This window comes from Scyliorhinus canicula, chromosome 21 (genome assembly GCF_902713615.1).
Source record: "Scyliorhinus canicula chromosome 21, sScyCan1.1, whole genome shotgun sequence".
Classification (NCBI taxonomy): Eukaryota; Metazoa; Chordata; class Chondrichthyes; order Carcharhiniformes; family Scyliorhinidae; genus Scyliorhinus; species Scyliorhinus canicula.
In genome coordinates this window covers 43355088-43371063 of record NC_052166.1, presented here as the reverse complement: position 1 = coordinate 43371063, position 15976 = coordinate 43355088, and the positions used below count along the sequence as shown (strand labels likewise).

The 15976-nt window shown below is 43.6% G+C and overlaps 1 protein-coding gene across 10 annotated transcripts in view; it reads left to right on the top strand.

Moving 5' to 3' along the window:
* The window catches only part of LOC119955747 (spermatid perinuclear RNA binding protein), a 215304-nt gene that overhangs the window by 65177 nt on the left and 134151 nt on the right, over positions 1–15976 (top strand). Inside the window, exon 2 of one of the 10 annotated variants that reach the window (XM_038782264.1) lies at positions 185–283. The exons of the other annotated variants lie outside the window; for them this stretch is intronic. The gene's annotated coding sequence lies outside the window, so the exon portion shown is untranslated. The remainder of the gene's footprint in view (positions 1–184; positions 284–15976) is intronic. 10 annotated transcript variants of the gene reach the window in all.

Below are 15976 nucleotides of genomic sequence, written 5' to 3'. Positions count from 1 at the left end.
AGAGCAGACTCAATGAGCTGAGTGGCCTAATTCTGCTCCTATGTCTTATAGTCTTATGGATATGGGGGAAAGGCTGGATATGGGTATTAAATTTGCTGCTCAGCCATGATGAATAGTGAACAGGCGCGATGGGCCAAATGGACTACTCCTGTTACTTTCAATGTATGTTTCTGGAACCTTGCAGGGAAATTGCCACATTTTGCTGTGCAGGAGGCCTCCTTGATGACAATACTTTATGGATATGGAAAGTGTAAAAAGGAAAAGAAATAGCGTGGTAATTCTAGTAAGTAATGCATCTGTTTAAAAGGACAGAGTTTCTTTCTGCAGCTTTTCTGGCTGGCTGATTGTGCCTTTGTCTTTTGTAGCCACTTGTATCATGTGGGTGTTTAAGCCCTGGTGCTTAAGATGAGGGGAAATAAATTACAACAGTCTGATAGATTTTAGAGACATGCTCCGAGCAAGTTAAGGGAAAGCTGTTTTAACCATTTGCATTCTAACGTCCTATTAGGTGAGAGGGGGTGACATGTTTTCGTGGGGTGGGGGGCATGGCCGTTGAGTTTAATCTAGAGCAATGAGGAGCAGTATCACTTAACCATTGCTGCATCATTAAGTATTTTTAAAATTGCCTTCAGCAGTATCATTAAGACACCACTAACTTGGTTGCTAATCCTCATAGCCACTGCAGTCATCCTCAGTCAAATTTTGTGAAAGGTTTCCCTCAATTTGTATTTGCAAAGAATCATAATTCCTGTTTTAGGCACGCCACTGCAGTCATCCTCAGTCAAATTTTGTGAAAGGATTCCCTCAATTTGTATTTGCAAAGAGTCATAATTCCTGTTTTAGGCACACGCAATGGATAACTATGGAACAACCCTCCCAAATGTGGTGAGTGGTGCACTTCTGATGCATAATGCACTCCACTTGTCTTGTCAGGCCCTCTTTTTCATGTTTCATGCCTGTAGAAAAAGTGTAATGCAATACAGTTTTTAAACCCAAGAAGCTGCTTTAATTTGGGTCAAAATCCAGCATTTTGGACAATTTACCTTGCTATATGTTTGACTGTCTTTTAACATTAACAATGTATGCATTAATACGACAGCAATTGTAAACCCCAATCCTTTCTGTAACCCAGAAATGGAAATAAAATCTCATTAAGGATAAAGTTTATTTGTAATGAATATTGGCTGCCAGTAGCAGGGCGTGTCAGTCGCAAACCCAGTGCAAAAGTTCGTGTTCACAGAAACTCAAAGCAATAATACCATTTTGCTTAGTCGGTTCCGGCCATATTTTTGCCAGTAACTGTTGCTGCACGATGCCTGATTGAGACCAGGCATCAGTATTGGGGGGGGGGGGGGGGGGGGGGGTATTGGAGAGAGAAGAGAATGAGTGGTCACTTAGAGCCAAACCTCGGCCTTGCTGCCAACCCTCCTCACCCCACTCTTTCCATCTTTCAGCTCCCATCCTACTCTCTCACCCATGATCCTGGGCTTCTGGTGGGTTCATTGCCAGCAGCTGCTCCCAATGGTACTGACTAAAGTTGGCTGCTGTCATCCTCTAATTGGCTGGCAGTTCTCTGGCGGGACTTTCAGCCCAGGGTCCTTATCCTGGCAAAGGTCCACTGCTGGCCATTTAAGTATCTGATCAACATAATAGCTTAATGCCTTCTCCAATGGAGACAATGCAGAGCTCTCGCTGGTTCTCCAACCAGAAGGTGAGACCCCTGTCACTTGGATTAAATACAACCCGTAGTTTTATCCTTTGAGTACTTGCTTCATTGAGTACATAAATGGCCAGCAGTGAACCTTTGCTTCACTGTTGTTGTCGAATCTCTTGTTCACAATGTAAAGCACCAACATGCATTGCAGAGCTGTTTACGCAGGAAGTGATTTAAATGTTTCCCGGTGTTTCCTTTTAGCCATTGTCCTTTCTAAATATTTAAATATTCTAGATGTGTGTGTGTGGCTGGATTTTTGTTCATAACCTCTTTGCAATAATTTGTTTTACAGACATCAGTAATTTTAAAAAACATTTTTTCTCCTTTGACGCTTCTGCTATGCATAGTATCTTCCATCATTGGACTGCAAAACAACTGATTTGTATGTTTCCCTGACCAGAAGCTGAGTCAGATAACTGGAGCTCCCATGTTCAAACCCTGGCCAGTGTCAAGTTAGCCGCTTTTAATCTAGGCCAGATGTGCTGTAATTAGCTACATGACTCCTGGGTTTGGTGGAGAGAAGAGAGAGAGGGGATAAAGCATGAGTGGCCTTCCTGATTGTTGTGCAGTGATCCTTGCTGGAAATGTGTGAATATGGAAGTTGAGGTCATCATTGAGTTTTGCTGCGTTGCCTTCTACAGTTGAATTAGCAACTACTGTTAAAACATTTGTTGAATCATGGTTATGGTATCAGAATATTCGTGTGGAGTAGTGGAGTGAGGGAAAGGTAATTGACATGGTGGGGGATTGGGGGGGGGGGGGGGTGGAATGGGGGTGAGAAATCAGATTTTACTTTTCTTTTTCCAAGCACCAAACGTTTAAATGGTTGTAACTCCGAGCAAGCCAGGACCCTGTTCCTATTGCATGACTAGGAGCATTTCACAGTAACTTCATTGAAGCATACTTAATGTGATTATTCTTATTATTATCCAAAAAGAATAGTGGACTTCTGCTAAATGTATTGCCTGAGCTACCTATTTTTGGGGTAAGTCAATCTCTTGTTTTGGTGACCCAAATTGTGTGCTAGTTGTGGTATGGCCTGTTTAGAGTAGCTTGGCATCCTCTAGAGCAGTGCTTCTCAAAGTGTGGTACGCGTACCGGTGCCGGTACGCGAGCCATCGTCTGCCGGTACTTGGAGTGTTTCCAGAAAAGAAAGAGACAGTAATCCTGGATTGGCTTGTTTCGCTCACCGGTCCCTGGCACATTGGAAAAAAAAAACTGCCGGTACACCACATCAGATAGTTTGAGATGCACTGCTCTAGAGTATTGCATAGTTTGGCATCCTCGGAGTTCAATAAGATCCATTTAACATATATATGATTACTCTGTTTTGTTAATTAGGAGGAGTACTTGGGCATGTTTAGTCACTTTGGTTTTCAAACATAGAGCATTAACACTGTCCATGGGGCCTCTTGTGGCACTGAGAGTATGTGACATTTATAACCGTGCTGTCTGATAGAATTTTGATGCATGTATCATTGGCGATTATGTTACTATATTCATTAAATTAATGAAACAAATGTGCAATCTTTTGAACTGGTTTTGAAGTTTGAAACTGTCAGAAGCATGACTGATATACTCATTGCCAAAGCTGGGAGAAGATCTTTAACAGCCTCATCCAACTGTAGGGCAAAGCAAGCTTGCTTTGTGTACAATCAAAAGGTAGTGGCAATCTATGTTCAGTTTCTGACGGTGTGCTCCACTTAATTTTTTTTAAATGTTGGTGTAAACTGCCTCTATTTTATCAAAATGGATACATTAGGATTCCAATTTTGGGGAGATGATATACTGTTAATGTCATTAGACTAGTCATCCAGATGATCAGACAAATCCTCAGTGGCATGGGTTCAATCCACCTTGGCAGCTGGTGGAATAAGATCAAATTTTTTTTTAGAAGTCTGGAATTGAATGCTAGTCTCACTAATGATGACCATGATATTTCAACTGTCATGAAAACCCATCTGGTACTAATAGTCTTTCGGGAAGCAAGTTTGCTTGTGATTGATTCTTATTAAATGTTCTCTGAGATGGACTGGCAAGCGTCTCTGTTCAGAGGCAATTATGGATGGGCAACAAATGCCAGCTTTGCCAGCAATGCTCACGCCTTATGAAAGAATGAAAAAACAACTTTGGAGAGGGAAACAAAATCGATAAATTTCTGCGTTTTGGCTTCTGCATTCTGACTCTGCTCACGCTTTGTCGCCTGACATTTCTCGATATTGTACAGACGTTTAATGGGACTACTGGTTCATGGCCAATCTCCCATAATCTCTCGTTGTATGCCAGTAGTACCTCGTCCCTTTCATTCCCTCATTTCAACAGTTCTACTAATTAGAGGACTGAAGACAGTTGGATGTTGCTGCATTAACCCAGCTTGCCAAAATTGTACATAACTCATTGGCAGCCATACAACGCTCTGTCACTCGGGCACCTTGATTATTTTGCGAAACTACCAACTAAACAAAACCAACTGTATGCGCTGTGTTGTTTTTTGGGGGGGGGGGGGGGGTGTCAATTTAAACAACTCCAATTTCCCTGCTCTCTACCCGTCCGCAGACAGGTGTTTTAAAAACATTCTGATTTCTCCGTTTATAAATGGTGGTTTATTTTTGGCAACCCTTAATTTGGAAATGTTCCAATCCCCTATTAAAATCACTTGCACAGCAAACTCAAGGGAACATGAAAACAAGCGTTTATTTTTACACACGCAAGAGGAGTTCACAACGTCAACCCCTTTTTATATTCATACAATTATTACCGGCCAGGGTTTAGAGAACCCCAAAGTGTATCATGGAGCTCACCTGTGCCACAACTTTTAATAGATTTTGGTTATGGGGAGCAAAAGGGCCCACTCTACAGGTGTGATGCAACAGAGGTCTAAAGTACTTTTAAAACAAAACAATGTTTATTCTTTGAATCCAGTTAATATTTTATAAACACACAGTAAATATCTTGGCAACTATCAACTGAAATATTCCCCCAAAGAATACAATACTCGATAAGTAACCCTTAATCTTTCCTAGCAACATCCATAAGATAAATGTCCTCTTTAACAAAAACAGCAGATTTAAATTCTCCACTGAGGGCAGTTATCACTTTTAAATTAGCAAGTGATCTGAATAAATTATTTTCCTGCAGAGAGAGATCAAAATTACACCTTGTTTGGCTGGATGCAGTTCCAACTCTGAAAACGAAACTAAACACACTAGCTGCCAGCTCAAAACAGAAATAAAAGCAGACAGCCCAGCTCCACCCACACTCTGGCATCACTGCAGCTATTCGATAAACATCCATTTCTTTAAGGTACATTCACTAACGCTATTTGATAAACACTCATTTCTTAAAGGTACATCCACCTGACACAATAAATGAGGGATAAGGACAAAGGAAGAGGGTTCAGGGAACAACCACAATAAAATGCAAGTATGGGTTTTACATGTGTCCAGAATCAGAAGTCAACTGAGATTCCCACTATGTGAGAAAACATGCAGGATAAATAAATCTGGAGGCCTGAGTTCAAAGGTTCTAGCAATTGGCAGGTTTGATGAGGATCTGAGTTCTTTCTTCTGCTGCTAGCTTGATGGTGGAGAATACAAGCTGTTTGCTTTGAATTCTGTTCATTTTTGAGGCTCAAAACAGTAACTCGGGTGGGCAAACTTTTCCGTGCAAGGGCCACATTCAGAAATTCACAATTCACAAAGGGCCGCATAGTATATTAAGTAAAATAATTACTTCACCCGGTTATGATTCTGGGCGCCTCATATAGAACATAGAACAGTACAGCACAGAACAGGCCCTTCGGCCCTCGATGTTGTGCCGAGCAATGATCACCCTACTCAAGTCAACGTATCCACCCTATACCAGTAAGTAACCCAACAGCCCCCCCCCCATTAACCTTAAAAAAAAACAAATTAAAAAAAAAATAAAAAAAATTTTTGTTTTCTAATGACTTGGTGGGCCGCAGAAATACCTTTGGGGCCGTAGTTTGCCCACCCCCGCAGTAACTGCTCAAATGCAATTCCATGGGATATCACAATGCAGCTTGGTGGAGGTCATGTGACATATCACCTTGATGTTAGACGTGGCTGGAATCCTGAGGGGTTTAATTGGAGTCAGGATTCCTTTGTTCTGAGAGACACTGGTTTTGAGTCAGTATACAGGCGATCTCTCTCTTGTTGAAACCATTGTGTCAGCATTGTTATTGCTTCAGCCATTAGTATCATTGAGTGATTTACACCAGCAAAGGTTTTCCTTAGTTCGAAGTTAGCTGGACCAGACTCGGCATCCCTCAGGCCATTATTACTTTGAAAGTGCTGCAAGGCATCAGGTGACTATCGGGAGGCATTTTGTTAGCTCAGCAATTTTCCATTTTTAACAGCAGAGAAAAAAAATACTTTATAAAATAGTCCAGCTGATGAATATATATATATTTTAACTTTCACCTCTTGACCTTGACACTAGATTCCCCAAGAAATTTTGAGCAATCAGACAGCTGTTCTCTTGAAGGCTGGTCCATCTTTCAAAGTACTTCACAAAGCAGCTCAACAGTTCTAAGTGTTGTAAATGGGAGCCGTCCAGAGAGAACAGGAACAGAAAAGGTAACAGATGTTCCCGTTTCACCGAGCAAGTGACCCATCAGCTTCTTGCTCACCAGAAACCAGACAACTCCGCAATATCTTAATAAAGACAGAAAATGCTGGAAAGGCTCAGCAAGCCTGGCAGCATCTGTGGAGATAGAAACAGTTAACTTTTCGAGTCCATATGACTTCCTTTAGAAGGGTCACATGGACATGAACCATGAACTCTGTTTCTCTCTCCAAAGTTGCTGCCGGACCCAGTGAAGTTTTTTGAGTATTTTCTGTTTTTATTTCAGATTTCCAGCATCCGTAGTATTGGGCTTTTATATTCTAATCAACCTAGTCTTGGTCTGACCAGTATGTGATTCCTTTCCAAAAACGTGATTGACCTGTTTGGGTCCCTGTTTTGCCTGTCTCTTTATTGGGTGTCTGGAACATGCTTTGTTCAAGTCTTATTTCGGCCCCCTTCCATAATCCTTTCATCAGTACATTGATCACACTTTCAGTGTTGTTCATGTTCCCTTCTGGATGTGGAATTTAAAAAAATAATCAATTTTGCTTCCAATATTCATCCCTCTATCACTCTGGTTGACAGGGTCCTTGTGACGAATGGAGGATTTTACGAATATTGGTGCCTATATATTGGGCAATTTAAGGGTTAAAAGTCTGGGGTTATAGTGTGTATAACGGCAGTGGTCACGTTTTAAAAAATGATTTATTTTGCAGGGCATGGGAGATTTCAGGAGCGAGAAGGTGAAATTGACCAGGGGAATGTGGTTTCCATTCTGGGCTAATGCACTGTGTTTTGACTGTGAAAAGTCCCTGGAGAGTTTAATGTGCTTTCAGCCTGGAGAGTTAAGTTTCTTTGCTGCTTCTGGAGAGGATGTCATTGCTGGGTTGAGCTAAGGGATGCAGAGACAATTTGGAAAAGCTTTGGCGAGTTGAAGTCTGATCTGTCTGACACCGAGTCCACAATTCTTTCATAGTAGTATAGTTAGAAAAAGGAATAACAATATTTGTAGCAGAGCAGTCTTGTCTGAGGATAAGGAAGAAGCTGAAACACGAAAGGGGAACCAACGTTTTGAAGACACCCGGCCAAAGTCTGACGGTGTTCTAACAGGAGCCAAATCTGTGTTGTAAGGCGATGATGACTCAAGTAATGTCATGTTGATTTTAAGACCGATTGAGAGCTGTATGTTTCTTTTCTTGTGAAATGTGTGCAAAATTGCATTCTTTCAGCTTTTGAAATTTAAATAGGGAGTGAGTGAAGATGGCTCTTTCAGTTTCAAAATTTTTCCTCGGTGTGGAAGTGATTACTCGGGGCGGTTTACAAAGGGTGACTAAAGCAAAACTTTTGGGTTTGGCGGAGAAGCTGCAGTTAACTTTACCTAAAGGGGTGAGGAAGGTAGAGATAATGCAAGCCATAGCTCAGTAATTTTTATTATCATTATTATTAATATTGAAATTTGCCAGAGATACAACCCCAATCATTAGAATTAGCTAGAATTCTTCAGTTCTCCCCAACCAGGTTCTCTACGAGCTCGGTGGTGGTGGCTTCCCTAAGAATTTGGGGCGAATTAATAATCTTTTATTATTGTCACAAGTAGGCTTATATTAACACTGCAATGAAGTTACTGTGAAAAGCCCCTAGTCACCACACTCCGGCGCCTGTTCGGCTACACTGAGGGAGAATTCAAAATGTTCAACTCGTCTAGCAAGCACGTCTTTCGGGACTTGTGGGAGGAAACCGGAGCACCTGTAGCAAACCCACGCAGACACGGGGAGAACGTGCAGACTCCGCACATACGGTGACCCAAGCTGGGAATTGAACCTGGGACCCTTGCGCTGTGAAGCAACAGTGCTAGCCATGCTACCAATCTGTGGGAACCATGAATTTGTGACATCCAGGCTGGATGCGATGTATAAGATTTGGAAGAGGGAAGGGGCTGAGAGGTTCAGGAATTTTTCTGGAGGGTAGATTTACGGGACTGGAGAAGATAGTGGAGAAAAGTCCGTTTAGGTATATGCAGGTGTGAAACTTTGTTCGTAAGAAACTGTCTTCATTCCCTCAGCTAATGGGACTATATATGGAGATGGGGATACCATTAGAAGAAGTAAAGAGGAAGCTGGTGGAAGAGCTGGGGCTGGAGGGAGGGGTGTGGAGTGAGGTCTTGCACAGGGCAAATTCCACCTCATCCTATGCAGAGGGCAGCAGAGCAGAGCTTCTGATTGGCTATTCCGGGGAGATTTGCATACATGCAGTACGGTCAGCGTAAGTTGAAGGTGTACCTGCGCAAGTGACCCGAGGAGTTCGAGGGAAGGCAAGCATCCAGCATAGGGCAGCAGAGCAGAGCTTCTGATTGGCTGTTCCGGGGAGATTTGCATATGTGCAGTAAGGTCAGCGTAAGTTGAAGGTGGTTTGTGAAGGGGCTGTTCTCGAGTGACAGCTTTACCCGAAACACTACTTACGTAGTGTCTCCCACCCATCCTCCACCTCTAACCAAAAAAAAAAGTTCTGTCCGTCGGATTGCTAAACTAACAAGTTTTTTAAAAAGTTTTTTTTTTAGTTTTTTAGTTTTCAGTAGTTGGGAAGTTAGTTCAGTGGGAATGGAGGCTAGGGCAGTTGAATGTTCCTCCTGCAGAATATGGGAGGAAAGGGTCACCTCGAGTGTCCCTGCTGACTACATCTGCGGGAAGTGCATCCAACTCCAGCTCCTCGAGAACCGTGTTCGGGACCTGGAGCTGGATGAACTTCGGATCATTCGGGAGGCGGAGGGGGTTATTGAGAGGAGTTATAGGGAGGTAGTCATACCTCGGGTAAAAGAAGAAGGTAGATGGGTTACCGTCAGGGGAGGGAGAGGGAACCGGCAGGCAGTGCAGGGATTCCCTGTGGTCGTTCCCCTCTATAATAAGTATACCATTTTGGATACTGTTGCGGGGACGACTTACCAGGGGTAAGCAATGGGGCACAGGTCTCTGGCACAGAGTCTGTCCCTGTTGCTCAGAAGGGAAGGGAGAAGAGGAACAGAGCACTTGTCATTGGAGACTTCATAGTTAGAGAGGCAGACAGGAGGTTCTGTGGGAACGAAAGAGACTCACGGTTGGTGTGTTGCCTCCCAGGTGCCAGGGTTCGTGATGTCTCTGATCGTGTTTTTGGGATCCTTAAGGGGGAGGGGGAGCAGCCCCAAGTTGTGGTCCACATAGGTACCAACGACATAGGTAGGAAGAGAGATGGGGATTGAGACAGAAATTCAGGGAGCTAGGGTGGAAGCTGAGAGCTAGAACAAACACAGTTGTTATCTCTGGGTTGTTACCCGTGCCACGTGCTAGCGAAGTGAGAAATAAGGAGAGAGAGGAGTTGAACACGTGGCTACAGGGATGGTGCAGGAGGGAGGGTTTTGGTTTCCTGGATAATTGGGGCTCATTCTGGGGTAGATGGGACCTCTACAAACAGGATGGTCTTCACCTGAACCAGAGGGGCACCAATATCCTGGGGGGGAGATTTGCTAGTGCTCTTCGGTGGGGGGGGGGGGGTTAAACTAATTCAGCAGGGGGATGGGAACCTAAATTGTAGTCCCAGTGTACAGGATATTGAGAGTAGTGAGGTTAGGGATAGGGTTAAAAGTTCGAAAGAGGGCGCCGGCAAGCAAGACGCTGGTTTGAAGTGTGTCTACTTCAACGCGAGGAGCATCCGGAATAAAGTGGGTGAACTTGCAGCATGGGTTGGTACCTGGCGATTTCGGAGACACGGGTAGAGCAGGGACAGGAATGATTGTTGCAGGTTCCAGGATTTAGATGTTTCTGTAAGAACAGAGAAAATGGTAAAGGGGGGGGGGGGGGGGGGGGGGGGGGGGGGGGGTGTGTGGCATTGTTAATCAAGGAAAGTATTACGGCGGTAGAAAGAACATTTGAGGACTCGTCTACTGAGGTAGTATGGGCCGAGGTTAGGAACAGGAGAGGAGAGGTCACCCTGTTGGGAGTTGTCTATAGACCTCCGAATAGTTCCAGAGATGTAGAGGAAAGGATTGCAAAGATGATTCTCGACAGGAGCGAGAGTAACAGGGTAGTTGTTATGGGGGACTTTAATTTTCCAAATATTGACTGGAAATACTATAGTTCGAGTACTATAGATGGGTCAGTTTTTGTGCAGTGTGTGTGCAGGAGGGTTTTCTGACACAGTATGTAGACAGGCCAACAAGGGGCGAGGCCACATTGGATTTGGTACTGGGTAATGAACTCGGCCAGGTATTAGATTTAGATGTAGGTGAGCACTTTGGTGATAGTGATCACAATTCGGTTATGTTTACTTTAGCAATGGGCAGGGATAGGTATATACCGCAAGGCAAGAATTATAGCTGGGGGAAAGGCAATTATGATGCTATTCGGCAAGATTTAGGATGTATAGGATGGGGAAGGAAACTGCAGGGGATGGGTACAATCGAAATGTGGAGCTGTTTCAAGGAACAGCTACTGCGTGTCCTTGATAAGTATGTACCTGTCAGGCAGGGAGGAAGTTGTCGAGCAAGGGAACCGTGGTTTACGAAGGAAGTTGAAGCACTTGTCAAGAGGAAGAAGAAGGCTTATGTTAGGATGAGACATGAAGGCTCAGTTAGGGCACTTGAGAGTTACAAGTTAGCCAGGAAGGACCTAAAGGGAGAGTTAAGAAGAGCGAGGAGAGGACACGAAAAGACGTTGGCGGATAGGATCAAGGAAAACCCTAAGGCTTTCTGTAGGTATATCAGGAAGAAAAGAATGACTAGAGTAAGATTAGGGCCAATCAAGGATAGTAGTGGAAAGTTGTGTGTGGAATCAGAGGAGATAGGGTAAGCGTGAAATGAATATTTTTTGTCTGTGTTTACACTGGAGAAAGACAATGTTGTCGAAGAGAATACTCCGGTTCAGTCGACCAGGCTAGATGGAATTGAGGTTCAAAAGGAGGAGGTGTTAGCAATTTTGGAAAATGTCAAAATAGATAAGTCCCCTGGGCCAGATGGGATTTATCCTAGGATTCTCTGGGAAGCCAGGGAGGAGATTGCAGAGCCTTTGTCCTTGATCTTTATGTCTCTTTGTCGACAGGAATAGTGCCGGAAGACTTTAGGATAGCAAATGTTGTCCCCTTGTTCAAGAAGGGGAGTAGAGACAACCCTGGTAATTATAGACCTGTGAGCCTTACTTCGGTTGTGGGTAAAATGTTGGAAAAGGTTATAAGAGATAGGGTTTATAATCATCTTGAAAAGAACAAGTTGATTAGCGATAGTCAACACGGTTTTGTGAAGGGTAGGTCATGCCTCACAAACCTTATTGAGTTTTTTGAGAAGGTGACCAAACAGGTGGATGAGGGTAAAGCGGTTGATGGATATGGATTTCAGTAAGGCGTTTGATAAGGTTCCCCACGGTAGGCTATTGCAGAAAATAAGGAAGTATGGGATTGAAGGTGATTTAGCGGTTTGGATCAGTAATTGGCTAGCTGAAAGAAGACAGAGGGTGGTGGTTGATGGCAAATGTTCATCCTGGAGTTCAGTTACTAGTGGTGTACCGCAAGGATCTGTTTTGGGGCCACTGCTGTTTGTCATTTTTATAAATGACCTGGAAGAGGGTGTAGAAGGATGGGTTAGTAAATTTGCAGATGACACGAAGGTCGGTGGAGTTGTGGATAGTGCTGAAGGATGTTATAGGATACAGAGGGACATAGATAAGCTGCAGAGCTGGGCTGAAGGGTGGCAGATGGAGTTTAATGCGGAAAAGTGTGAGGTGGTTCACTTTGGAAGGAGTAACAGGAATGCAGAGTACTGGGCTAATGGCAAGATTCTTGGTAGTGTAGATGAACAGAGAGATCTCGGCATCCAGGTACATAAATCCCTGAAAGTTGCCACCCAGGTTAATAGGGCTGTTAAGAAGGCATATGGTGTGCTAGCCTTTATCAGTAGGGGGATTGAGTTTCGGAGCCACAAGGTCATGCTGCAGCTGTACATAACTCTGGTGCGGCCGCTCCTGGAGTACTGCGTGCAGTTCTGGTCACCACATTATAGGAAGGATGTGGAAGCTTTGGAAAGGGTTCAGAGGAGATTTACTAGGATGTTGCCTGGTATGGAGGGAAGGTCTTACGAGGAAAGGCTCAGGGACTTGAGGTTGTTTTCGTTAGAGAGGAGAAGGCTGAGAGGTGACTAATAGAGACATATAAGATAGTCAGAGGGTTAGATAGGGTGGACAGTGAGAGTCTCTTTCCTCGGATGGTGATGACCAACACGAGGGGACATAGCTTTAAATTGAGAGGTGGTAGATATAGGACAGATGTCAGAGGCAGTTTCTTTACTCGGAGAGTAGTAGGGGTGTGGAACGCCCTGGCTGCAACAGTAGTAGACTCGCCAACTTTAAGGACATTTAAGTGGTCATTGGATAGACATATGGATGAAAATGGAATAGTGTAGGTCAGATAGGCTTCAGATGGTTTCACAGGTCGGCGCAACATCAAGGGCCGAAGGGCTCGTACTGCGCTGTAATGTTCTATGTTCTATGCCAGGCTGAGCCTGATGCAGTTCAAATAATTCACAGGGGACACTTAATGAGAGCATGTACAAATGGGTTCTTTGGAATAGAGGACAGGTGTGAGCCAAATCTAAGGGGGCCAGCGACTTTTCTCACATGCTCCGGTCCTGTTCTAAGCTGCTTCGACACTATGTTGGAGATTGTGGGGATCAGGCTGGAACCGTGCCCATTGGTGGTAATCTTTGGGGTGTCGGACTCGCCGGCTCTTCTGGAGGGGCAGAAGGCTGATAGAACATAGAACATAGAACAGTACAGCACAGAACAGGCCCTTCGGCCCTCGATGTTGTGCCGAGCCATGATCACCCTACTCAAACCCACGTATCCACCCTATACCCGTAACCCAACAACCCCCCCTTAACCTTACTTTTTAGGACACTACGGGCAATTTAGCATGGCCAATCCACCTAACCCGCACATCTTTGGACTGTGGGAGGAAACCGGAGCACCCGGAGGAAACCCATGCACACACGGGGAGGACGTGCAGACTCCGCACAGACAGTGACCCAGCCGGGAATCGAACCTGGGACCCTGGAGCTGTGAAGCGTTTATGCTAACCACCATGCTACCGTGCTGTCCTGGTCTTCGCCTATCTGAGTGACTGGTGCCGAATCCTGCTTGGATGAAGGTCCCCACCTGCACCAAAGGCCTCAGTGTGGTTGTGGGACTTATCAAAGTTTCCGAAATTGGAAAATGCCATTAATGGGTCAGAGGAAGATTCTGTTCCAGGTGAAGCCGTTCATCACCTTCTTTAAGGACTTGGTCATAACCAGCAACTAGGAGTGGGTGGAGGGGTGTATTGGAGGAGTTGGGTCTTGGGTGGGAGGGGGATAGATTTAGGGTTTAGGATTATTTTTTTAAAAGATGTAATAATTTGTATATATTCTGTTGGATTGTTTTGTATGTGTTCAATTGAAAATTCTTGAAACCAATATTTACTTTAAAAAAAAAAAGGAATTTGCTGGAATTCAGTTACAAATAGTGGTGAATAAATTGGAAATGGAAGCAAAGAAAAGGGAGAGATTAGCAATGGCAGAAGAAAACAAAGACGGGTTTTCAAAAGGAAATGGAGAGGAGGAAAATTGAGGTAGGAATTGAATGATCAGCAAAGGAAGAGAGGGGTGGGAAAGAGATAATTTGAATTGTGCAAACTGGTACTGCAGGGAGAACATTGGTTGGAGTTAAAGGCAATAGCTGAAGAAGGTCTAGAGGAAGAAGAAAGACGCTTAAGGCTATGTTTAAATATTTTCAAGCATTGCCAAGAATTGTTGAGAAATATGCAAGAGCATTTTTCATCTCATCTGAGAAAATGGCTAAACAATTGAATTGGCCAAAGACCATGTGGGTAGTGTTGGTTCAAACAAAGGTGGTTGGTATAGCTAATGAAGTTTTGCATAACTATCAGAGGAGGTAGTATCTAGGGATTGTGATGAGGTGAGAAAACCATATTAAGTTTACATGAACTAGTGCCAGAAGCCTAGAGAAATAATTTTGAAAATCTGGGGAAAGAACTAGGTCAGACATCTATAGAATTCAAAAGAATTAAGCAAAATAATTCTGCTGGGTTGATAGCATTAAAAATAGGCCAAACGTATGACTCTTGAGAGAAATAATTATTTTGGAGGAATTTAAAGATTTCCGTAGTAGTGAGAACTCATGTGGCAGAAAGAGGTAAAACTGCTGGACAGGCGGCAGAAATGGCCGATGATTTTGAATTGCTTCATAAAGCAAAGTTTGTTTTTCAAAATCAATTTCTATCTGTGAAGGATAGAAACTGGGGTAATGAGAAATTCAAAGGTAGTCAGTGCAAAGGAAGTTTGGATGTTATGGAGAGTGTGCCTCAGAGTAAAAGGGAAACCTATGATAGTGGAAGAAAGATAAGCAAACAGTCCTTTAGTGTAATAAAGTTGGAGATGTAAAGTCACAGTGTTATCAAGTACTGGGAAGACAAACTTGGTAAAACAGGATAAGCCAGTGGGGTTTATTAAAGTGGGAGAAAAGAACATTAGGTGGAAAAGGTGCAACAGAGTGTACAGCCAGTTCAGAAGTTGGTGGATAAGCAGGTACCAGAATTTTGAATGGATTTTATCTGTGAGGGTGAGGTTTACTCGTGTGTACAAGGTGAAGTAGGTAAAGAAATTAAGATCTTAAGGCAGGGGTGGGCAAACTTTTCCGTGCAAGGGCCACATTCAGAAATTCACAATTTTAAAGGGCCGCATAGTATATTAATTAATAGTCCCGGTTGTAACCAATTAGCGTGCGGCATATACCTCAGCGCTTCCCCCGGCGGCATCCTGCCTTTAGCCCTCTTTTTCTCTACTTTTCAAAAATGGCGCTTCACCCGGTTATGATTCTGGGCGCCTCATATAGAACATAGAACAGAGAACAGTACAGCACAGAACAGGCCATTCGGCCCTCGATGTTGTGCTGAGCAATGATCACCCTACACAAGTCAACGTATCCACCCTATACCAGTAACCCAGCAGCCCCCCCGCCCATTAACCTTATTAAAAAAAAATTATTTAAAAAAAAAAAATTTTTTTTTTTAATTTTTTTTTTTTTTTTTTTGATGACTTGATCTTGGTGGGCCGCATAAAGACCTTTGGCGGGCCGCATGCGGCCGTAGTTTGCCCACCCCTGTCTTAAGGAATACAGGAGCAAGTCAATTTTTAAGGAGATATGTAATTTGGAAGGAGTTTTGCCAGAAAAGGTGATAATATGTGGAATTAGCGGTGAGAACAGTAGTGTGCCACTATGTAAGGTTAGAGAGTCTGGTGAGAAGTAGTAGTAGGAGTAATAGAAAAATTACCTTTTTAAGGGGTACAATTTATCCGAGGTAATGATATAGCTTTCAATTTGATAAGGCCTGTTAGCTTTGTTCTCTCTCCACGATGCAGTCAGACCTGCTGAGATTGTCCAGCGTTTTCTCTTTTTGTTTCAGATTCCAACATCCGCAGTAATTTGCTTTTATCTTAATGATTGATTCTTCCGTGCTCAATTAGGGATGAACAACATATAGTGCCATGCCACTTCAACATAACACGGCATTGTCTTTGACTGATTTGCCACAATTAGTGAAAACAGTTGACAATACTGATCTACAAGATGTACTTTAGCAGCTTGCCAAGCTTCCTTCGACAGC